We start from the raw sequence: 25,268 nt of genomic DNA on the forward strand, positions 1-25,268 counted from the left end.
CTCAAAGCTTAAAGGATAAACTTTTCATTTGACTTTCTGGAGAAACTCTGTTTTTAGGTGATAATAATATTTATGTAATCATTTAAAACTGCATGCAGACTAAAGGGTGGGTTTAGGAACCAGGAGAATGTTCCATTCTCCTTTGTCTGTCACAAGCACCCATTATGATGTTGAACCATCCTCACCCCCAGGTTAGATATATACAAAAAAAGAACAGGAAGAGCTCATATGAGCCAACAAATTTGAAGGTTCCATTGGCAAGAGAAATATGATAAAAGTGGGTGCGGTAATTGCATGCACACTTCTTCACATGTCAAGGCTTTTGCCAGAACTCTGTAGGAACAATGGACCAATTGGCATCAGCTGAAGCCAAATCTTCATGCACAAGCAGTCACAACCCACAAGCGAACACACAGGAACAACTCCGTAAATGGGGACAGCTAACCACCTGTCTGGATTGTGTGCTCCCAGAGATGGCAAAGTTAACAGCCTTCAATCAGCTCTCTTAAATTCCCATGCCTCCCTTATATGGGTGGGCAAAGCTAACAGGCCCCACAAGCACATGACCTAGAGGGGCAAGCAGGTACCATACAGACATTTTGCTACTTAATTGTCAACAACTCAACACATGGGCTGATGTGAACTGTTCACCTGCACTGCAGCTCCTCCTTCTGCAGCCAGTGGTTAAGAGAGGTAGACTCGTAATCTGGTGAACTGGGTTTGCTTCCCAGCTCCTCCACATACAGCTGCTGGGTGACCTTGGGCTAGTCATACTTCTCTGAAGTCTCTGCCCTGCAGACTCTGATAAGCTCCTCCCACAGCTAATCCCCTGCCTCAACAGAAACCCTGCCCCCTCTGACCTTTACACAGGGAAAACAGCTAATCAGCCACAAAGAGGGAGGGAGGGGGAGGGAGACAGTGCTCCTGAAGGTAGGAGTCTATCAATTAATGAAGATGATCATCCAAATGTCATAGACCAAATGGAGCAAACAGCACGCGGACCTAGTGGAGGGAGGAAAAAATCCTTAAATAAGAGACACGGGGGAATGATTAATGGACTTCAATGTCTGTACACTAATGCGCAAAGCATGGGAAATAAACAAGATGAGCTTGAGCTCTTGGTACAGCAAACTAAATATGACATAATAGGCATCACTGAAACCTGGTGGGATAAGTCCCACGATTGGAATGTAATAATGGGGGGATACAATCTATTTCAGAGAAACAGACCAGACAAGAAAGGAGGAGGAGTGGCGTTATATGTCAGGGATGTGTATACCTGTGAAGAGATCCAAGATTTAGAACCTCAAAGCCAAAGTGAGAGCATTTGGGTCAAAATTAAGGGAGAGAAGAATAACAGAGACCTCATTGTGGGAGTTTACTATAGATCCCCAAGCCAAACGGAGGACATAGATGCTGCCTTCCTGGAACAGATGGCCAAGCATGCAAAAGGAAGGGAGATAGTAGTAATGGGGGACTTCAATTACCCGGATATTTGTTGGACGTCAAACTCAGCCAAGAGCATAAGGTCAAACAGATTCCTCACTGGCCTTGCAGACAACTTCATTGTCCAGAAAGTGGGAGAAGCAACAAGAGGAACAGCCATTTTAGATCTGGTCCTAACCAATGTTGATGACCTGGTTAGTGGGGTAGATGTGGAAGGATCATTAGGCGCGAGTGATCATGCTCTTCTGAAGTTTACTATACAGCGGAAAGGAGCAGCCAAGCATACTAGGACTCAATTTCTTGACTTTAAGAAAGCCGACTTCATAAAACTTAGGGAAGTGCTGGGTGAGATCCCATGGACAGCAATACTAAAAGGAAAGGGAGTTCATGATGGCTGGGAGTTTGTTAAGAGGGAGATAGTAAAAGCACAACGTCAGGCAATACCAATGAGACGAAAACATGGAAGGTGCCTAAAGAAACCAGGGTGGCTATCTAAAGAACTTTTAACTGAATTAAGATTAAAACAGGATGTGTACAAAAAATGGAAAAGGGGGGAAACCACCAAAGAGGAATTCAAACAAATAGCCAGCACGTGTAGACACAAAGTCAGAAAAGCTAAAGCACAGAATGAACTCAGGCTTGCTAGAGAGGTTAAAAGCAACAAAAAAGGCTTTTATGGGTATGTTCGTAGCAAAAGGAAGAACAAAGAAACAGTGGGGTCACTCAGAGGAGAAGATGGTGAAATGCAAACAGGGGACACAGAAAGGGCTGAACTCCTCAATGCCTTCTTTGCCTCAGTCTTCTCCGATAAAGAAAACAATGCCCGACCTGAAGAATTTGGAGCAAATGATTCAGCAAAGGAAACACAGCCCAGAATAACTAAGGAGATAGTACAAGAATATTTGGCTAGATTAGATGTATTCAAGTCTCCAGGGCCAGATGAACTGCATCCAAGAGTATTAAAAGAACTGGCAGATGTGATCTCAGAACCACTGGCAGTCATCTTTGAGAATTCCTGGAGAACAGGCGAAGTCCCGGCAGACTGGAGGAGGGCAAATGTTGTCCCTATTTTCAAAAAGGGGAAAAGAGAGGACCCAAATAATTACCGCCCAGTCAGTCTGACATCAATAGCAGGGAAGATTCTGGAACAGATCATTAAGCAAACAGTCTGTGAGCACCTAGAAAGGAATGCTGTGATCACCAATAGTCAGCATGGATTTCTGAAAAATAAGTCATGTCAGACTAACCTGATCTCGTTTTTTGACAGAATTACAAGCCTGGTAGATGAAGGGAACGCAGTGGATGTAGCCTACCTTGATTTCAGCAAGGCATTTGACAAGGTGCCCCATGATATTCTTGTAAAGAAGCTGGTAAAATGCGGTCTTGACTATGCTACCACTCAGTGGATTTGTAACTGGCTGACTGACCGAACCCAAAGGGTGCTCATCAATGGTTCCTCTTCATCCTGGAGAAGAGTGACTAGTGGGGTGCCACAGGGTTCTGTCTTGGGCCCGGTCTTATTCAACATCTTTATCAACGACTTGGATGATGGACTCAAGGGCATCCTGATCAAATTTGCAGATGACACCAAACTGGGAGGGGTGGCTAACACCCCAGAGGACAGGATCACACTTCAAAACAACCTTGACAGATTAGAGAACTGGGCCAAAACAAACAAGATGAATTTTAACAGGGAGAAATGTAAAGTATTGCACTTGGGCAAAAAAAATGAGAGGCACAAATACAAGATGGGGGACACCTGGCTTGAGAGCAGTACATGTGAAAAGGATCTAGGAGTCTTGGTTGACCACAAACTTGACATGAGCCAACAGTGTGACGCGGCAGCTAAAAAAGCCAATGCAATTCTGGGCTGCATCAATAGGAGTATAGCATCTAGATCAAGGGAAGTAATAGTGCCACTGTATTCTGCTCTGGTCAGACCACACCTGGAGTACTGTGTCCAGTTCTGGGCACCACAATTCAAGAAGGACACTGACAAACTGGAACGTGTCCAGAGGAGGGCAACCAAAATGGTCAAAGGCCTGGAAACGATGCCTTATGAGGAACGGCTAAGGGAGCTGGGCATGTTTAGCCTGGAGAAGAGGAGGTTAAGGGGTGATATGATAGCCATGTTCAAATATATAAAAGGATGTCACATAGAGGAGGGAGAAAGGTTGTTTTCTGCTGCTCCAGAGAAGCGGACACGGAGCAATGGATCCAAACTACAAGAAAGAAGATTCCACCTAAACATTAGGAAGAACTTCCTGACAGTAAGAGCTGTTCAACAGTGGAATTTGCTGCCAAGGAGTGTGGTGGAGTCTCCTACTTTGGAGGTCTTTAAGCAGAGGCTTGACAAACATATGTCAGGAGTGCTCTGATGGTGTTTCCTGCTTGGCAGGGGGTTGGACTCGATGGCCCTTGTGGTCTCTTCCAACTCTATGATTCTATGATTCTATGATTCTAAGTCTCTCAGCCTCAATCACCTCACAGAGTGTTTGTTGTGGGAGAGGAAGGGAAAGGAGATTGTTAGCTACTTTGAGACTCCTTAAAGGGAGTGAAAGGTGGGATATCAAGTCCAAACTCCTCCTCCTCCTCCTCCTCCTCCATCTCCTCCTGTCTTCTACATATGCCCTCTAGTAAGATTTCATGGCTTCTCTTCATCTCAGGAGCCACAGGGGGGTGGACTAGATGACACTTGGGGTCCCTTCCATCTCTACAATTCTATGATTCATTTACAATTTTCCACACAATTTCACTGGCTACAGTGGCTTCTATTTTTCAGATTCACAGGATCCTTACATACTTAACCATTTTGTGATGATCATTTTGTGGTGCTAAGAAGTACAAAATGTATCTGTGTAGAATTCTCAGAAGCTCTGGGGCTGATAACAACGGATGATTGACAGAATGAACCGTGATCTGGTAAGATTCATCTACATGCAGCCGAATCCACAAATCTAAATCTGAGCACTAGCATGGGAGATGCAAAATAAGGATGCTGGCACCAAATTGCAGAGTGAACAAAATCCACACCCATCCCTACAGGAGAACTTGATGTAAGTTTCTAATTTGGAAATGAATTGCAAGAAAATTTGATTAGATGAGCAGACAAAGAGGGAAAGGAAAAGGATATGCAATTAGAATAAGATCAATTATTTGATTATTGAAATAAACCCCCATAATGTATTTAGTGTAGTCAAGTTTTTATGTCTGTCTTCAGTACATTGTATTTTATTTTATTTTATTGCTATGGCTAGTGGCTGATGCAAATAAAGATTCTTCTGATTCTGGTTTGTAATGAATGGGAAATGTCAAATTCATGGACCAGAGCATGTCCTTTGTAATGAGCATAATGGCTGGATAGTGATAAGCAATGGAACAAACTGGCACAAAATTAACCAATTAGGTATGTAGGAAATCAATTCAATAACATATTAACCAAATGATCAGGAAGAGAATCAATAGACCCACGAAGTAACTAAATAATAAGGTAAGTAGAGATCTGGGTAGGCAATTAAACAAGCAATAAGAGTATATCAGTCAGGCAATTAGTTAACCAATTAATTAGTCAAGCAGAGAATTAATTAGATAAAGGATCAATAGATTAATTTTAATTAAACAGTAAGCCAAGCAGAGAGACTTGCAATTCAGTCAGCAGCCAAGTGTTGGTTCAAGAAACTAATATGTTAAAAGGGGAACTGGGGCTTTTAGATATTAACTAAGAGGACAGTTAGCTGTGGATTACCTTCTGGGTGTCTGAAAGTAATTCTTTGGGAATCTGGGGTCAGTTTTCTACCTGAAAGGATTTCACTGAATAAACCATAGGTCCCTAATTTCTAGCCTGTAGCCTGGAACTTCATAATTTAAACTGGTGTTATGAAGTTGACTTTGTGCATGTACTTATAAGTATGTAACACACCCTCCCCCTCCCCCCTCTCTGTGTGTGCAAAGTTGCTGTACATATAAGTATAGTGGAAATAGGTTTTTGGAAAATATAAGGAAAAAGTGAAGCGTAAAATAACATCTGTTTAATGCTTGTACAAGTGGTTTCCATTTGGCTAGGAAAAATACAGAAGTGTGAAAAAAAAGGCATGTACACTCAAGGGATGTTTATGTAATCTTCCTCTGGCCTCGGTTTTGAGGTTCCACTTTACTAGATATGTTCATTGTAGCAGAACTCAAATGTCAGCATCCATTACTTTTCTGGATTCCCCTCCCCTCCCGAATTTGGCAAGCTGAAGAGGGGGGCGATTCCTGCTCCCTTTTCTGTCTTTCTCCAGGAACCTATTGCACATCAACAAAGTAAATTTAACAATTCAACAACTCACCTCCCTCAATAGCTTTTGAAAACTATTTTCTACACTATTTTCTGGGGGGCGGGGAACTATTCTGCTGCTGGTGAATTATTATTATTTTAAATCAGCAAAAATATAAAGGCAGAGAAAATGACAATTATACCTTTAGAAATCCTTGTATATTTGTTTTGAAGTAACCTCTACCACTTTCTCCCAGGAATGTGTGCATAAAATTACAGCCTAATAGATAAAATATGGTTATATATATAAGTATGTTGTTTGTTAGAGAAAGAATCATGGTTCTTTTTCTTTCTTTCTAAGACTTAGAAGATGCTAAGGGAGTAATGATAAAAGTACACCCATTTCTATTGCATGCTTTGTTACAAACAATTTATAACTAAAAACATAATGATTTCTATACACTGGATAACAGACCTTGTCATCAAATTTAAGGGTTTTTTATTTTTTTATTTAGGGTTTCCCGCTTTCCTCATTTTGATTGCCAGGTCTAGAAATTCTTCAATTGGGCTGTGATTCATCATTCACCAAATTTAACAAAGTGAGACTTACTTCTGAGTAGACACAGGAAAAGTTGTGCTATTAATGAACTATTTATAGACATTTGTACAGGAAAGAAATTCAAATATTTATCTATGTTATGTTTTTGTTAGTAATGGACTGGGTTTTGCATTCATGTACCAGGTCCATAAAATTCCAAATGAACCTTGTGGGTCAGCATGAATGCAGTTAGCAGTTATGAGGGAAGGTTATCATTATTGGAACTGCAACATACAAGGAGCAGGAGTTTTGATGAAAACAAACAAAGAAATCACACAACATTTGTCTGAAGCTGCTATCTGCATTGGGATGAGAAGCTGCAATTGGTGCCAATGTTTTCATCACAATGCAAATAGTGAGGGTATTTTTCTATTAAAAAATAGGATCACAGCAGTAAATAAAGGCTTAAACTCTCGTTCTTTGCCTACTGTGTTCCTGACAATCCTTTCCCCTCAGCAGCTTCTATTTGTCTTTTTATCACTGTGCATATCACATGCAAAGACATATTTAACACATCTAGGTTTGCTCCTATACCCCCATTTAAACTGCAAATCAGCTATGGTGCAACCAGTCTAACAAATGGCTAGCACAATTTCCAACTCATTCGCTGATTGATTATTTACAGGGATTTATCATAACTTCTTATTGATCCTGCTTTTCAAAGCAAACATTTACCCCATCCATCTGCTTTTTATTTTATTGCTAAGTTTTTACAACCCCAAATTATGCCTGATTTCTTTCTTTCTCTCTCTCTCTCTCTCTCTCTCTCTCTCTCTCTCTCTCTTAAGGCTGGAGATTTTGGTATGTCTTAACTTGCCATCATTACAGTTTAAGTTATCAATGATTATTATACTTTAATGACATTTTACTTTCATGGCAGAAGTTAATCTGATTCACTGAGACAAGCTAATTGCAGTAAAATGTGCAGATGCCTTTTTGATCAGAAATGAATGTATTATTAATATTCTGTCTTCATTATGGGGCTCAGTGAGCATATTGCATATCAATACATTGAACAGGTGGGTGTGATGTTTTGTCCTCTCTCTTTGAAGCCTTCCTTATTTTATATTTAAGTCACTGACCAGAAAATGCAAAACTCCTGAAAAGATAGAAATAAAGTTAAAAGGACAATTTTCTCTAAATTAAAAGACAAGACACTAATGATTTCAGCTAAGCGTTCTCAACAGGGGGCTTTCAAGCTACAACCCGGACTTATTTGAACAGCACTTTAAATGTGCATGCCATATTTTAATTGTGTAATTCAAAGACAACCTCTTTGCATTGAGTGTTAATGGTGAGTAACACTCTTTTTAATTGTTGTTTAAGGCTACAATCCAAACCCCACTCACTGGGGAGTAAGTCCCACTGAATTCAGTAGGACTTCTTTCTGGTTAGGATTATGTGTTGTTTTTCAAAATTCCAGTTATGCCAACAAGAGACTGTTCCATCAAATGTGTTTAATTTTATGGCCTTGAAGTGAAATCCACATACAAAGAGATTTCTTGGAACAATGTGGGGTTTACCCCCAACCTCCCACATCAAGGGGTATATAATATGTCACTTTCACTGATGTGATACCACAAATACTAGTTTACTCCATGATGCTAAATAGAATGAGGGCCAAATGACACATTATGTGAGAGGCTGTTGGTTGACCTCCCAATGTTGCTTCACTTCTTTTCATTTGTATCTGCTATACAATTGATCCATGACTGATCTTCTCCCAACCTTTTGAAACCGAAATCTAGTTGTGATTAGTTGCTAATTTGTTCAGAACAGGAGGATGCAGTGAGAGCCTTTCTCATCTGTTATTCTCAGTAGTAGGCAAACTTTTTGGCAAGAGTCAGAGCTGGTTTGTAGGCAACAGCCTGGGGTGAGACAGGAACCATGGACCAACCAGTAGCCAGGACCCAAAGAGCAAGACAGGACCGAAAGACTTGGAGAGGAACTTGTCTGAGGAACAAAAAATCCAGAAGACCAAAGAATAGCCAAGGATGCAAGAAAAGGCCAGATCTCAGGAAAATCTTGTTGCCTGAGCAAGCCTCAACTAGAACAGGAATAATTTCTCTTCTCCTTCCTGCTCATGGGCATCCAATGTCCAGTCTGCCTGGGTGAGCAGAGTCCTTTCTTTGGGTACCTCATGGAGATGTTGCCTCCTGCAGTTCACTGGTTCACTAGACAGAGTAGGTACACACAGATCCAGCAATTCTCTGACCTTGACAGACACAATTCAAATGCTGGATATTAAAATGCGACTCGAAGCTATGCTAAAATATGCTAAAGTGCATACCTAGCTACACATGGCATAGTGGGGTTTTGTCTCTAGTTTTCTGAGCTAGAGTGGCAGGGAGCAGTGAAAGCCTGATTCTATGCCACACTATGGGCCGTGTGCCCTCCTACTCTTCTTCCAGAATGCCACAAACTCCTGATGGTGGCACCGATACCAGAGTTCGGCTACCTGTTATGTGCAAGCCATAGCTTTGCAGGGATTACTAGCATGATGTAGGAGCAATTATTCATACAACACTTCCCAAAGTACCACTGGAAGTGCCATTCAGCTTTCCACAATTTTGGGAAGTCATGGCCTATATCAGAGTGTGCAAGAAGTAGATTGGAATTCGCTGGTAGATTTCCAGGTGATCTAAAGTAGATTGACAGGGATTTTTGACTCCCAACAATACTATTACTTCCTTACACTATACTGTTTAAATTAAGAAAACTGGGGTGGGGGTTGACCAGTAGCAGATATTTGTGTGGAAGGGGTGTAATATCAGTTCTGTTCTGGTATTTACAGCTAAGTGATGGGTTCAGAATTATTTAATTCTGCACAACTGCAGTATATATGCTAGTGGCACAAAAAAGCAAATGTACATGAAATACAGGCAAGGGACCCAACTTGAATAAAATACAGATACGCCCCAGCCCACATAATTGATCACAAGATGTGGCACATGCACACCATTTGAAGAGCAATGCCCATCAACTTTTTGGAGAGACCCTTCCCTGTCTCAAATCTGGACCAACCACTGCCACAGCGCTGGCAATACTGAGTTAGATGGACCAGCGTTTGGACTCAGTATAAGGCAACTTCCTATGTTACTATGACTAATGAATTACATGCTTTTGGATTTCTGAAATGTTTGGTGTAAGGTGTTCCTTGTATGTACGTATGGTGTACGCATACTTTGATCAATACATTTGATCTTTCTCCTGAGAAGCTTAAACATTTTCCCTGGTAATATATCTATATAATTATTTAAACAGTTTGTATGTGTTACTTGCATTAAAAATTGATTCTCTGTTTGAAGGGGCAGGGGAAGCCAAAAGAGAAACAGGATAAGAAGACTATAAACCCAAGGCCATTGATCTTTATAATAGAGCCTATTTCCTGAAATGGTAGAAAATAGTTAAATAAATACCCAATGTATATAGTTCAGTAAAATAAAATATTTCCATTGCTGCAGCATAATCTGGCTGTAAACACTGTCCCACTTCTATAAATCTGCCCTAATATTCATGGCAGTTTCATTAATGTGCTTACAATAAATATCATAGGGATGACATAAACACATTAATAATACACCACTGCACTTAATAGCTTTTTCTCTCAGAAAGCGAGCTGCAGATTCTCACTAGAGCTAAGGAATCTTGCCCCTGAATTCATTCATTAGTGGAAGAAATGGGCCTTGCATTGTGAGCAGAAGGACATGATTTTGGTATGCGACAGACAAAGGCTCACACACACACACACACACACACACACACAGTCTTTTTCATTCTTTATCATTTTGACAACTTGTTTGTCATTTATAGTTTCACATAAACCAAAGGAATTTGGAACTTCTGAAAGACGCCTGATTCTCCTGAGCATAGTATGATATAATATGTCAGGCCCAAATCCAAAGTGTTAGACCCATGGGTCATACATACACTTGTTTTTGCCTAAGGATTTGCTGGCTAAAAGACCTTTAGGATGGTGTGTGCATTCTATCCATTCTTGTATTAGATCATGGGTTTCACTTTAGCCTGTTGAAAGTGAACATAAAAAATACAAATGGGGCGGAGAGTGGCATTCAGATGGCAGAGTGTGCCCTTGACTTACAAGGCTACATTTAAATATCTAAAAAGATCTGCTATAAGTACATGTATGCTGAAATATACTCGGAGTCGAGTGTGAATTTCATGCTCTTTATTCAGCTCATAGTAGCAATGAATGAAACCTTCCCCAAAACGTCTGCTATATATACATTATTTATACAATGGGCCCCATGTGATTGGGCTGCTCCTGTAGGCCAATCAGGTTGCAGATTCACTTCCTCTAGAAGCCTGATTGGCTGCTCCTGCAGGCCAATCAAGTCGCAGATTCACTTTCACCTGGAGCTGGATTGGGTGGTTCCTGCAGACCAATCAGACTGCTGCATTCTGGATCCTATTGTTCTAGGATTCAGCTCAGTACATAACATATGCATTCATTATGTTCACACTGAGAATCTGTAGAAAGGTTGTGGTAGCTATTGATAGCACTACTTAAGGCACACTTCAGACAAAGTGACTTTTATGCATTGAAGCATAATTTGATTAATATCGATTAATAATTTGATTTGTTAGTCACCAAACGCAAAACAACAACAACCCCCTTCTAGGGAATGTAGAAACAGAATAAAAATACCAAAATAAAAAGTACCATTCCAGGGAATGTACAAACAGAATATTAAAAAATATAGAAATAGTCATTATACTAACAAAACCAGCACCCCAAGGATCAAGTCAAGAATAGCAACAGGGCTATGGCAACCAGTCATAATCCACCAAATGCCTGGAGGGTGGAGTGGGGGAGAGATATTTTAACCTGACACTAAAACGATGCTAAAATGAGTGCCAGGCAGGTCACACTATGAATAACATTTCATAGCCAGGGGGACACAGATGAAAAGAGTCCCTCTTTGGTCTTGTCAATTTCTCTCACAGAAAAGGGCCTCAGGTGATGAATGTAGAGTCCAGATTGGTCTATATCAGGAGAGGTGTTTCCACCACTGCCAATCTAAAAGGTGAGAAATGTTGATGCCACATCCCTGAGCTCTGAGAAAGAGCCATATAATGCATCACAGCGGAAGAGTGGGAAAAGATGGGACAAAGAGAGGAGATGGGCTTTATATACATCTGCCTTTGGTTTGTTTCTCAGAAGGCTTCATTCCTGCAAGGACCATTGGTTGTGGGCTTTCCTGGTGGCCTTAGAAGGGGAGATCGGAAGCTACAAGCAAAAGTAGTGAGTTTATTGTTGGGCAGCAGTAGAGGAGGTAAGTTGTGGGCAAAGGAAATTGGCAGCAAGGATAAAGTCCCAAGGTGTGCGCAATTTCTTTTCAGCAGTAATGTTTTATGGCAGAATGTCTTTTTCCAGAACTTCTGTTAAAGCGTATTATTATTATTATTATTATTATTATTATTATTATTATTATTATTATTATCATCATTATTATTTGCAGCAATCAGATTTTGTATGTAAAAATATTGCTTCCAAGCAGGAGAATGTTGCAACATCAACTTTTCATAGACATGGGGGCTAGGCCAACAATCATCGTACTAAACTGCAAGTCTGTTCAAGGTTGGGCTAAAACACAGCAAAATAAATATTGTTTTATTTTTAATTATATTAAAATGCACAAATGGGATCTGACACAAGTCCAAAATTAGTTATTGTTTATTCTGTGAAAGCATATTCATGCAAACAATGAGCCAGGTGATTTATAACATCTGAACTACCCTTGTGGTAAAAGAGAGAGGCGGGGGAAAAAAAGACTTACTGCAATGTTCTATGCCTAATTTTAAAGGATTAATTCATACCCTCCAGCATTTTTTATTATAGCATTCTATACTTAAGTATTTCTTAATAGGAACCTTTACAAGAATTCCTATTAAGGGGGCTGAAAAGTTAAAATACTCAGCCTCTGCTTAAAAGTTCAATAAATGCTGAGGTATTTTGTGAAAATTGCATGCAAATTGCTGCTATTACCAACTCTTCATCAAGCTTGCTGAGGGAAGTGTTAGTCATCTTTGCTTTTCTCCTCATACTAGATATTGTGACCAGCGGCAAGGTGATGGGGAAATCTAAATGGGAAAATGAGTTGTTTTTGAAAAGGCAATGTGAGACGATAGTGTTCTCAATTCAGACACACCAAGTTTTGCCCTGGAGATATGGAAAAGATTTAGCAGGACTAGGAAGACTAGTTCTTCTGAGGCCCGATTGTTATTTTTGAGACATGTTGCTCATTATCCCCCCCCCCCAACATGAGGGCAAAAAGACAGGCTGAGATTTTAATGATAATTACCTGATATGGGGTGAATAACTGAATCATTCATTTCCATAAGCAAGCAACATGTTCATAAAGACGTATTTTGTAAGCTTATAATAGTATCAGGCCAAGTGTAGTCCTTTTTCTTTTCAAAATCTTTTGAAATATTTAAGCACTGTCAGCACCTCACTCCTAGTAACATTGATAAGGCTAAACAAATATATTTTTCCAGCCTTTATGCAGTAAGCAAGTCTTACAAGGACAGACCAAAGATCACTAGGATCAGATGTAGGGTAAATTTTGAAGGGAAATATTCTGATACTTTTAAGAAGAATCTTAGAAGGAGCAGAGGGAATAGTAGTTCATCGTCCAAGGAAAGCTAAGGTGCATTGGTTTTAGAAACAAAAGTCCACTGCAGATTAGAGATGAGAAGAAAACGTCTTAGAGAAGTTCACTATTGGAACATCTGCTCTAGGAGAAAAGACTGGGCTATGTCTCTAACAGGGATGTTTTAGGTATACTATTATTGCTTTACAGCTATTACATTTATTATATAAACCAGTCTTACATTCTGTAGCTCTACAGCAGGCAACCCCAAACTTGGCCCTCCAGATGCTTTGGGAATACAATTCCCATCATCTCTGACCACTGGTCCTGTTAGCTAGGGAAGATGGGAGTTGTAGTCCCAAAACATCTGGAGGGCCAAGTTTGGGGATGCCTGCTCTACAGAATATGTAGCAAGTACCCCAGATCATAGAGTTCATTTGTCCTTTTTTCTTTTTAATGGTTTTTAATAATAATAATAATAATAATAATAATAATAATAATAATAATAATAATAACAACAACAACTGCAATCTAAATAATAGGTTGCTTAAAGCTCATTATTGTTATTCCAAGGCTTACCTTATAGGATTGCTGCAAATATTAGTAAGATCATAGAATTAAGCAGCTGGAAGGGATTTTGGAGTTTCTTCTAATTCAGCCACCTGATGAATGAAGGACTGCAACTCCAGCATCCATAGCAAATGGCTGTCCAGGCTCTACTTAAATACCCCCAGTGAAGATAATTAGCAAAAGACTTTGAGTTCACAAGGAGAAGTGTTGTATACATGCTTATTTGTTCGGAAAGTAACTTGACAAATGTATCGCTAGCAGTCTGTTAAATCTGAAGAACCCACAATACAGCAACTTATCAGGGATATGGTGGTGCATATGGTACGCTTCATGTAAACACTAATCTACCGTATTTTTCACTCTATAAGACGCACCAGACCACAAGACGCACCTAGTTTTTGGAGTAGGAAGACAATAAAAAAAATATCCTGAATCTCAGAAGCCAGAACAGCTGTGCAGTGAAAGCAGTGATCCCTCTTGCTGTTCTGGCTTCTGGGATAGCTGCGCAGTCTGCATTCGCTCCATAAGACGCACACACATTTCCCCTTACTTTTTAGGAGGGAAAAAGTGAGTCTTATAGAGCAAAAAATACGGTATATGTTCAGAAGGATCATGTGATTCTACTGATACAGCGCTCTTGGATCAGTGGTGCCACATCAGAATGAATACAGACATGGATTATATGAATGTTCTTCACATAAACTCTCACTGTGAAAATATAACTTTTTCAACATGAAGGACTCGAGCATTTATGAATCAGTGTGCAGGGTTGGCCAAAGATACTTTGCTGTCCTGATTCAGCACATAATACAATATGGTAAGTTTATCCCAGGTTCTCTTGCAGTATTTCAGAGGCTAAAGAGGAATTCCTGTTTAGTTGCACACAACCCAAGGATTGTGACTCAGACTTCATTAGCTTCTCTGAAACATGGGCACAGCAAGTTATTGTTTGGGGTGCTGGGAAGTATCTATTTATTTATAAAACTATTTATATGCTGCTATTCATAAATAAGTATCAGAGTGGCTCGCAACTGTGATACATAAAACCATACAATTAAAACTATATAAAATGTTAAAATGAGATACCAGCAAACTGTTATAAAAAATATCTATTCTTAATTGGCAGAAAGGCCTGGTGGAATGTTTTCACGAGGTGTTTAAAGGTTGAAACAGAAGGTGCCTGCTGAATCTCTGTTGTCAGAGCATTTCACTGGACTGGAGTGATGACGCTAAAAGTTCAGATTCTTGTTGCTGTCAAATGAGGCGCATCATCCTGGGGAATGGCTGGCAACACTCCTCGCAGCACTTGATCCATGACAGAGCTGATAAGGGTTCAAGCATTTCCTACTATACAGTGGACTTAATTTGTTCTGGCCTTTGTAAATTAATTCAGCCTCAAGATTATCAGTGCACAGGCTACAGTGAAGAGGCTATCCCTGCCCAAGAATGTCCGTAGCTAGTGAACCAGACAAAGCTGGTATAAGGCACTCCTAGCCATACAGGACACTTGGGCCTCTAGTGGCAAAGATGTATCTAGGAGTACCCCTAAAATATGCACTTGCTCCTGTTGTGCATTTAGCAGATAAATTGCATTGCAGAAAGCGTGCTGGGGAGACCACAAGTTCAGGAAACAATGAAGAAACGCAAAAATATCTTTTGCTTGGCTTTAATTACAAAAAGAAAAACTCATCTTACATTAAATCTATAAGTATGACCCACCCATTCACCAGGATACTGAGAGAGGTACACGCTGCTCTTTATATACTATACCAAATTGCTTACACAGCTTAATTGACACAACTTAACAGCACCTACTATTACTGCTTCAAAACTAGGTCATGATATTTACTCTGGCTTTTAAAGAGATACATATCTTGTAAAACAATAATGAACCTTAATATTTAAATAAACCATTCAACAGCTCCTTCAGAGGAAGTATAATACCATCCAGAAGAGGGAACTTGCCTATCTCCTGGACACAGGAACCACTTACACAAAGAGCCGCCGCCACAGTTTATTTGCCCTCATCCAGTCCACCACTATATCCAGTCACTGATCCAGAACTTTCATCTCTCCTGATTCAGATGTATAGAGAAGTAGAGCTATGTATCATCAGCATACAGCCAAACCTCAGTTGTTGAACATAATCCGTTCCGGAAGACCATTTGACTTCTGAAACATTCGACAACTGAGGCACACCTTCTGATTGGTTGCAAGAGCTTCTTGCACTCAAGCGGACATTTGGGTTCCGAAAAACGTCCGAAAACTGGAGCATTTACATCCGGATTTTCATCATTAGGAATGATGAAATGTTCGAAATGTTCGAAAATTGAGCTGTTCGAGAACCGAGGTTTGACTGAACTGATGATCTCTGTGGGAACCAGGAGGAAGCTTCTAAATTGTGAGAGAAGTCAGCCCAAGTACAGCAGCTTCCCACTGTAGAAGTTCAATGTAAATGAGTAAAGGCTGAAAAGGATGGGGCATCTGAAGCAAGGCCAGTGAGCATGTCCCTGCTCTCCACGTCCCATGCAGTAGGGGAATGAATGAAAAAAGGGCTCTATTTAAGGCCTATACATTCTCACGTGGAGACACGGGTGGCGCTGTGGGTTAAACCACAGAGCCTAGGACTTGCCGATCAGAAGGTCAGCAACGGGGTGAGCTCCCATTGCTGGGTCCCTGCTCCTGCCAACCTAGCAGTTCGAAAGCACGTCAAAGTGCAAGTAGATAAATAGGTACCGCTCTGGCAGGAAGGTAAACGGCGTTTCCATGCGCTGCTCTGGTTCTCCAGAAGTGGCTTAGTCATGCTGGCCACATGACCCGGAAGCTGTACGCCAGCTCCCTTGGCCAATAAAGCGAGATGAGCACCGCAACTCCAGAGTCAGTCACAACTGGACCTTACGTTCAGGGGTCTCTTTACCTTTTACATTCTCACATGGTAGTAACTTCCCTTCTAAATAGTGGGAAAAGAATGGAAAATTACTACCAAGCGGACATGTGTAGGGTTGTACAATAAATTGTCGTTGTTCTTACTTTTGTTTCAAGCATTTGCAACCTTGTGCTATGTCAGAATACTCAAGTCTATTCTTTTGCATGCAGGCTGAACCATTGTTTCTGATGCAATGACCAGATCTATTCACAAAGGCAAATATGCACTGCTTTGTCTCTTCTATTGGAGTGATTAGGCAATCTTTTGCAGGTGAAGAAGGTGACTGTGTGTATTAGAGCTCCTGAGCCCTGTATATATTGCTGGATTGACTGAGCTATCTTATTAAAGAGGAAGAAGTCAGTGTAGGCTAGCCTAAGGACAATAAATCTAACTTCAAAGAATAAAGTACAAGTGAGGAACTAAGCATAAATCAATCTGAAGTCCAGAAACTGGACTTGAAAACATGAATTGAACATGGCTAAATATAATCATATTGCATGTCAAGTAATTTTTGATGTCTGGCTGATATGCATAGGAAATACAGTGAGCACTCTGGTTTTTAAGTAATAAAATAAAATAAATTCTTGCTTTAAGAATTTGTCCCTTAATGTTGCTTAATGGATTTGTGTTAGTCTAATGGATCCTTAATAACCCACTGGAAAGCACTATAATATATGCTTAAATATATGTGAGGTTGGGGGAGGATTGAAAATCATGTACTGTATATAGTGTTACTTTGAAGCACAACTCATCTAAGTCACTCATCTCCAAATACATGTATAACTTTAAAAATAATCCTACATCACACATCTTTAAAGCCCTAAACGGCCTTGGTCCAGTATATCTGAAGGAGCTTCTCCACCCCCATCGTTCTACCCAGACACTGAGGTCCAGCACCGAGGGCCTTCTGGCAGTTCCCTCACTGCGAGAAGCCAAGTTACAGGGAACCAGGCAGAGGGCCTTCTCTGTAGTGGCGCCTTCCCTGTGGAACACCCTCCCACCAGATGTCAAAGAGAACAACAACTACCAGGCTTTTAGAAGACATCTGAAGGCAGCCCTGTTTCGGGAAGCTTTTAATGTTTGGTGTATTATAGTATTTTAATATTCTTTTGGAAGCCGCCCAGAGTGGCTGGGGAAGCCCAGCCAGATGGGCGGGGTATAAATAATAAATTATTATTATTATTATCTCATCTATATAATGTACCAGCACACACAGCCAAGTTCAGAAAATGGCCATAAAGATAGAATTTATATAAACATACAATGTATAGCTGATGGTAGACCTAGCCACTGTCTGGATAAGAAACCAATAAGAAACCACATGGAAGCCAATGTCAGCTCTTTACATAAGTTCTGCTATTGTTAACCTTTTGGCACCAGGTTAAAACTGATCTGTTTGCCTGGGAATCTCAAATGTTCTTATTTTGATGATTCTTTTAGCTGGCTCTGTTCTTAGCTGACTATGTTTGTTCCATTAAACCTGTTCCCATTTCCTATTGTTGTTTATCTATATGCTAGTTATATAGTTCATTTTACACTGTGCCCTGCCCAGGTATTTCTGCTGATTAAGCGTGGACTATAAATATTTTAAAATAGCATAAATAATAAAATAAGTGCTGCATAAATTTAGCAATAAATTCAAGTGTATCAAATGGTAAATGAGGCCCCAAATATCTGCCAGACTGCCTCCCTCCTTAAAGATTCTCTTGAGCAATATGCAACAATCTTGATGGTTCTATCATTCTTGGAAATTGGGAGAGTGGCAGTCAGAGAGAGGCAGCCCTTAATTTGTGGGTCGCCCTCCCCATAGAGGTGAAGCTAGTATCTACATTGCATAGTTTTTGCTGTGTGCTGAAGACATGCCTCTTTACCATGGCCTTTGACAGTATAGTGGTACCTCGGGTTAAGTACTTAATTCGTTCCGGAGGTCCGTACTTAACCTGAAACTGTTCTTAACCTGAAGCACCACTTTAGCTAATGGGGCCTCCTGCTGCTGCCACACCGCCGTGGCATGATTTCTGTTCTCATCCTGAAGCAAAGTTCTTAACCCAAGGTACTATTTCTGGGTTAGCGGAGTCTGTAACCTGAAGCGTATGTAACCTGAAGCGTATGTAACCCGAGGTAACACTGTAAATGTATTTTGTTTAGGGCAGCCATGCTCGTTGGCTAGATTTATATTGTTCTGATTGGAACAGTTATTTTTTACCATTCTTGCTGTTTTATTTTACAATAGCATACATTATTTCCCTGTGAGCTTATGGGTGAAGAACATGTTAGAAATCTTAAATAAATACATACATGGCTTACCTGTATCCCATGAGCAAAAAAAGGAGTGGAGGTACACTGTTTAAGTCATCCATTAAAGTAGGACTGGGAGACTTTCCTCAGCCCAAGGGCTACATTTCCTAGAGGGGCTCCTTGCCAGTCAAAGGTGGGGCCCAAAGTAGGTGAGGCTAGAATCAAAATGGACAGGGAAGAATACAAAATGTGGAGGAGGGGGAGAACCACGTACACCACCTTGAGATCCTTGGAGAAAAAGGTGGGATATAAATGCAAAAGAAGAAGAAGAAGAAGAAGAAGAAGAAGAAGAAGAAGAAGGGAAGCTCGTATAGGGAATTGCCATCTTCTGTTTGTCCAACACCTGGAAATCAGGGACTCTGAACGTGAGAGTTCTTTTCTCAGCAATCACAGCTCATAATCATTCTGCCAAGCCTCTCATTTTCTTTAGTAATCCATCTATGCAAATTTTAAAGCCATCTATGCTGGCAGCCATCCCCACATCCTGTGGCAGTAAGTTTTACAGTTAATTATGCATTGCTCAAAGAAGTATTTCATTAATATGTGCTGGAGTAAAAACAAAAACAAACAAACAAATAAGAGACAAAATAATTTAGATCTCTTTCTGATCTCACACACTCTGCTTGAAACTAAGAGATAAAGAATTTGTCTATTCCCAAGCATGCCAAGATCACTCAGCTGCATTCTTAGGCTGAAGGAGAGTGCAAAAATTTATATTTCTTCTATTCTGTCTCCTGTTCATGAACATAAAAAACCTCCACTATTTTTCAACATCTAATCTATACGAGAAGTCTCTAGTTAACTCTGTTCTATCCTATAATAAAATCTGTATGCGTGGAATTGTTTTTGCTTTATGTGAGCTGCCACAAGGCTCTGTGGCTCTAGGAGGATTCTTTTCAAACTGTCATGCACATTACATCAAGGAATGTGCTCACACTCAGTATTCACTGCATGTTTTCTTTCATCACAATGTCATATTTCCAGATATTGTTGCACTGGGAAATATTTCCTGAGAAATATATATCATCTATATTGAAAGGGAGCTGAATGTTCCTGATTAAGAACCTTGTTTTTTCTTCTTGTTGTGTGATTCCAAATCAGAGGCCTAATTGAATATTCCTTTTCACCTTCATAAGCTGTGATACCTTCAGGGCTGTCTTCTCCCATAACACCCTACATGCTGCCTGAGAGCTGGTGTTTTATATGGTGAACACTGTTAATTTGTATTTGTATTTGTATTTGTACCCCGCCCATCTGGCTGGGTTTCCCCAGCCTCTTTGGGCAGCTCCCAGCAGAATAGTAAAAACACAATAAAACATCAAACATTAAAAACTTCCCTAAACAGGACTGCCTTCAGATGTCTTCTAAAAGTCCGATAGTTGTTTATTTCCTTAATATCTGAAGGGAGGGGGTTCCACAGGGAGGGTGCCACTACCAAGAAGGCTCACTGCCTGGTTCCCTGTAACTTTGCTTCTCGCAGTGAGGGAACCAGCAGAAGACCCTAGGAGGAGGATCTTAGTGTCTGGGCTAAGCGATGGCAATGGAGATGCTCCTTCAGGTATACTGGGGTGAGGTCATTTGTAGGTTTAAAGGTCAGCACCAACACTTTGAATTGTGCTCAGAAACACACTACTAGCCAATGAAGATCCTTTAGGACCAGTGTTATATGGTCCCGACAGCCACTCCTGGTCACCAGTCTAGCTACCACATTCTGTTTTAGTTGTAGTTTCCAGGTCACCTTCAAAGGTAGCCCCATGTAGAGAGCATTGCAGTAGTCCAAGCGGGAAATAACTAGAGCATGCACCACTCTGGCGAGACAGTCTGCAGGAAGGTAGGGTCTCAGCTGGTGTACCAGGTGGAGCTGGTAGACAACTCCCCTGGACACAGAATTGACCTACGCCTCCAAATTTGGACCTACATCCAAAATGACACCCAGGCTGCACACTTGGTCTTTCAGGGGCACAGTTACCCCATTCAGGACAAGGAAGTCCCCCCCCCCACCTGCTTGCCCTCTGTCCCTCAAGAACAGTACTTCTGTCTTGTCAGGATTCAACCTCAATCTGTTAGCTGCTATCCATCCTCCAACCGCCTCTAGACACTCACACAGGACCTTCACTAGTTCTGATTTGAAGGAGAGGTAGAGCTTTTGAGGCTGTTGTTATATTGTAGTTTTATTCTGCGCTATGGTATTTTGTTTGTTCCAAATTGCTTTTGACCAATGCAAATACATTATGTTGGGCTATAAAATATTTGAATAAATTTGCGTGAAGCTCTCTAGTTAGAACTATTACAGCTTAATGAACACACATGACTCTTTAAGAACAAATGAATATGTCAATTTCAATTTTTTTCAGTTTCTCACTTCCATATACTTCAGTTTGCTGCATTTTTGCACCAACCATGGTTTTTTTCTTTTTTTAAAAAAATTGTCAGCATTTTAGTGTGCATTTCTGCTAACATGCATATTTTTGTATACAATTAAGTCTTAACGCGCATGCTCTTGCAATAAATCCCTCTAAAATAATGTATTTTTGTATGCTATTTCCTCTATTATATGTGAATTTGTACACATGTTTTGGATGGAGAACTTCATTGCAAAATTCAGAGAAGTGCGAAGTTTTGAAGAATTATTGCCTTTCGGTTTGCTTTTGTCAATTGGGGGGTCCATTCAATGTGCTTAGTTGGCCAGTGCACCAGTGTTAATTGGGTATTCTAATCAGGGTTCAAATTCAGGAATAAAATGGAAAGGACTCATACCTGTAGGAATGACTTTGGAAGGGGAGGGTAATGGAAAGCTCTGGTGGCATGGACACTGGGTGAAGGTGAAAACGGGTGCAAAGCAGGATTGAAGAATAGAAGATGGGTGAAAAGTCAGCTTAATTGTTGCATGGGGCTGGAAATAGAAGATTTAGGTGGTTAATGAGGGGTGGCAATTGAAGCACAAGTACAGTGGTATCTCAGGTTACGAACTTAATTCGTTCCGGAGGTCCGTTGTTTTTTTTTAATATAATTTTTATTAACAGGCCAAATCAAATCACATTAATTCCAAATCACATTAGTTCCAAATTATACAGCCAAATTTTTAAATTTTTTGTTGGGGGTACCCATACTTCGAGCTCCGAAAGGGATCCAAACATCACTCTTGCTGCTGCTTTATTTACACAATTCTGTCCAGTTCTGTCCAGATAGTCTCTTTGTTATTTTCCTCATCTTCTTGTTGTTATGATATATTCCTTTCTTTGTGATCTCTGATAATCTTCACAAGCGGGTTGCAAACAAACATATTCTGTGTGGATTTTACACTCTCCAATAGTCATATCACATAAAGAACAGTCGGCATTTCCACACCTCCGTAAAAAAACATTCCCACAGTCTGTCCGTTGATTTCCACCGGCTTGCCAATCTATATCTCAGGGGGGACCTGCCAGGTCAAGATCACATTCCGATAACCATACATTCACATTCTGATGACCCTGGTCCTCCTCCCCCTCGTCCTCCGGCAAGCCTGTCTTAACGGAAGTGGACACAGCTGGCAAGGCAGTCCCCCCCATTCCCTTGGGGGGGTAGGGAGGCTGCATACTCCCATCACAGCCTCTTAATTACCTCGTGTGGTTCGGAGAGATGTTATCGTCGGCCATCTTCCAATGCGCCCCCTGGTGGGCCCCCCAGAGGTCCGTTCTTAACCCGAAACCATTCTTAACCTCAGGCATGCTTTTGCTAACGGGGCCCCCCACTGCAGCCGTGCTGCTGCCGCGCAAGATACTACTTCCGGGTTAGCAGAGTTTGTAACCCGAAATGCTTGTAACCCGAAGCTTTTGGGAGCTTTTGGGAGCCAGTGTGGTGTAGTGGTTAAGAGCGTTAGTCTCGTAATCTGGGGAACCGGGTTCGCGTCTCCGCTCCTCCACATGCAGCTGCTGGGTGACCTTGGGCTAGTCACACTTCTTTGAATTCTCTCAGCCCCACTCACCTCACAGAGTGTTTGTTGTGGGGGAGGAAGGGAAAGGAGAATGTTAGCGGCTTTGAGACTCCTTAGGGTAGTGATAAAGCAGGATATCAAATCCATACTCTTCTTCTTCTTCTTCTTTTGTAACCCGAGGTACCACTGTAATAAATAAATATATATATAATAGTTTGCACTCTCACCAGAGCAAAGACACTGTTTAATGTTTGGCAGCAATGTCTAGTGCTCTGTAACCACTATTTTCATCTGAGTGTCAGTATGTACATATGTATATAGCATGGTAAGGGATCACTCCATATGTTTATATTGTATCTGTGATGGACTAGACACATTCCAATAAACTTACATTTAAGAAATAAAGTAGCAGTTGGTTTGGAGGCAGATTATTTCTCTTTTACAATTTACAAGACAGGTTTTTCCCCCATATTAGAAAGTGAAATCAAGGTGACTGAATCAATCCTTGGCCAAAGTTATGCAATATTATGACATGCGGCCAATGGAATTTATGGGATTTGATGTTCTTTAATGTGCCCCTTCTTTCCATGGAAAATATAAGTCAACCAGTTGTTTTGTTTTTTTACAGAACCCAAAAAGAGAGAAAACTTGAAAGCAAGCAACTAAAAGCAGATGTGGGGCAGGACAGCAATCTTAGACATTAGACAAGCCACTTGATCAGAAATGTATGTCTGAAGTTGAAGTGTAAATTGAGCATGAAATCGTCAGGCACAACATTCATGTGCCTTGAGATGCAGCTACTTAAAGCCCCAACCTCAGAAACCCCAGAACTTGAAAGCTCAGTAGAACTGCACTTTTATGCGGAATTGAGTAAGAGAGAGTTGGATCAATGGTCAGGATATGCAAATAGTTATGCTAATGTCCAGGTCACTCAAAGTCTTCAGTACTTGCTGCAGAAAGTAGTAGTTACTGTACCAATATTTACAGATGGCAATTACCATTTTCATTTGCTGGTTGAATTTCAATAAAAAAATGGGACTCTTCCACTGATGTTGCACAAATCTTCCTCAGTTAAGTCAGCACTTTTCTGCATGCAGAAAATAATTACATCTGAAAGTAGGTCAATGTACTGCTATTATATGCATAGAAAAAGGAATCACAGGCGCTAGTACAAAATCCAGACACATTACATTTTTTTCCACACCTAGAAAGAAGTTAATAATGTGTATACTTAAAATAAAGTTCTGCATGTTGATTTGGAGCATGGTGGCAAAATTTAACAAGCTGGTTGGATGTATACTTTCGCTCAAAGCTGTTTAGGGAATGGCTCTTTTCCAGCAATTTCATCATTTTTCTAGCACTGACAAAGAGTGACATTTACAAAGCATTAGCCATGGGGAAGTATTTTGGGTGGCTGGGGCAACCCGGTCAGATGGGTGGCGTACATATAATGAAATTATTAAAATTATCATCATCATCATCATAAAATAGCTTGCTAGTGAAAGATGGGGTTAAATGCTAGAGTCCTGACAAGAAATTTTATTCCTTGTAGTTGCTGCTATTATTATTAAAAGGCTCAACAGCAAGTGATGAATTAGAATCAAGTCTAGGTTGGGCTTAAATATGTTGCTAGAAGGGTTCCTTTATTTATTTTAAGAATTCATATCCCACATCTTTATGGAAAAATATGTGTTTCAGGTTGGTGTATTCAAAAAATCTAAATGCCACAATGCAATATTAAAAGTGTATGTCAGTAAGCAAAAACAAAACAAAACAAATAACTGAGAGGGATAAAGGAACCAAACCAGCTAAAAATGCAGCAGTTTAAAATGCCAGGTTTTAATCTGGTGATAAAAAGAATGGAATGGGTTAAAACACACACACACACACACACACACACATACTTTATTTATACTCCCCCCCCCCAATGTTCCATCCTTCTAGCACTCAGGCACTTAGGGCAGCTTACAACCATTACAAATCATGATACACAAAATCACAACACAATTCTAAAAAAGCAATTAAAAAAAATCAATGCATTAAATACGTAACATGAAAAATACATTTGGTGTAGTGGCAGGGAACACAGATAATGCTCAGCATGGGATACATGTAAGAAAGCTGTCCTGTGTAGACCCCATCTACTTGTGGAATACCACTTCCTCCCCTTCCTCTCTGTGCAACCCCAACTCTTACAGAAGGTTGTGGGGACGGGGACCCAGAACAGATTTGGGGGAGCAGAGAAAGTTCTTTTGCACCAGCGGAAGTCCTTGTGCAAACAGGATGACTTCATTGCCCACAACCTCAGGGGAAAAAAGCCTGTTCCACCTTAAGGGTTAGTTCCTAAATCCAAAAATCCTCAGTCTGAATCACACCATGCCTGGCACCCTCTTCCCTCTGCTAGCATTGTCATTCTCACTTGCAGTGTGAATGGTACAAAGCAGGGGAAATTGCACCATGTCATTCTGCTGTATCTGCGAGCAACAAAGAAATCAGCTATGCCACTGCTCCCATACATTGCATATAGTAATATACAGTAAGATTGTATGGAGACTGAGCAGGAAATATTTTTTCTCCTTCTCAAGCATTAGCAGCATTTGTAACTATGTCAAGGAGAAGAGACTCTCTGCCATAAATACATA

Source organism: Podarcis liolepis (genome assembly GCF_965112155.1).
Source record: "Podarcis liolepis genome assembly, chromosome: 4".
Classification (NCBI taxonomy): Eukaryota; Metazoa; Chordata; class Lepidosauria; order Squamata; family Lacertidae; genus Podarcis; species Podarcis liolepis.